Raw genomic sequence first — 1,146 nt, 5'->3', positions numbered from 1 at the left:
AAGAAAAGTGAATTTTAAGAATAGATTTTGGCTGGGCGCAGTGGCTCACACCTGTAATCCCAGCACTTTGGGAAGCCGAGGCAGGTGGATCACTTGAGCCCAGGAGTTTGAGACCAGCCTGGCCAACATGGCAAAACCTCATCTCTACAAAAAATACAAAACTTAGCCAGGCTTAATGACACACATCTGTAGTCCCCGAAACTCAGGAAGCTGAGGTAAGAGGATCGCTTCAGCCCAGGAGATCAAGGCTGAAGTGAGTGATGATCATGCTACACTGCACTCCAGCTTGGGCAAGAGGGTGACCCTGTCTCAAAAAAAACAAAACAAACAAAAAAAAAAAAATGAAAAGAAAAAAAAGGAAAAGGGAAAAAGAAAAAGGAAAGAATATATATTATTTATCCCAAAATATACAAAGTGTTGTCATTTGTACAGTTGTCAATATAAAACAATTATTCATGAGCTATCAGACACTCTCTTTTCATAATGAGTCTCTTTGGAGTAGCCGTATTTCAAGGGCTTGGCAGACACACAGGGCCATCGGGAATTTGTTTGCAAGAATTAATTAGGGAGAGTGTGTGCGTGTGTGTGTATGCGTGTGTGTGTGTGTGAATACACTCAGCACAACCATTATCTATAACTGCAAGATTGGAAAACACAACAAAAAGAGAAACAGGAAGCTTGCACTTTTCGTGTGTGTGTGTGTGTGTGTCTCTGTGTGTATTTTAGAGTCAGAGCCTTGCTCTGTCACCCAGGCTAGAGTTCAGTGGCATGACAATGGCTCACTGCAGTCTTGAACTCCTGGCTTCAAGCACTCCTCCCACCTCAGCCTCCAGAGTAGCTGGAACTACAGCACACCACCATGCCTGACTAATTTTATTTTTTGTAGAGATAGGGTCTTGCTATGTTGCCCAGGCTGGTCTCAAACTCATGGGCTCAAGTGATCCTCCTTCCTTCACCTCCCAAAGTGCAGGGATTGCAGGTGTGAGCCATCATGCACGATGAAGCTGACACTTTTCTAAGTCGTTGTGGATAACCACGGGTGAAATTCTTGTAAAAATGAAGATTCATATACCCATCCATTTAAAGTGTACAACTCAATGGCTGTTAGTTCATTCACAGAGTCGTGTGACCAACACCACGATTGAT

The sequence above is a fragment of the Colobus angolensis genome, unplaced genomic scaffold, assembly GCF_000951035.1.
Source record: "Colobus angolensis palliatus isolate OR3802 unplaced genomic scaffold, Cang.pa_1.0 Scaffold60, whole genome shotgun sequence".
In the NCBI taxonomy this organism is placed as follows: domain Eukaryota; kingdom Metazoa; phylum Chordata; class Mammalia; order Primates; family Cercopithecidae; genus Colobus; species Colobus angolensis.
The sequence above is the reverse complement of the archived record's forward strand: the minus strand, read 5'-3'. Positions refer to the sequence as shown.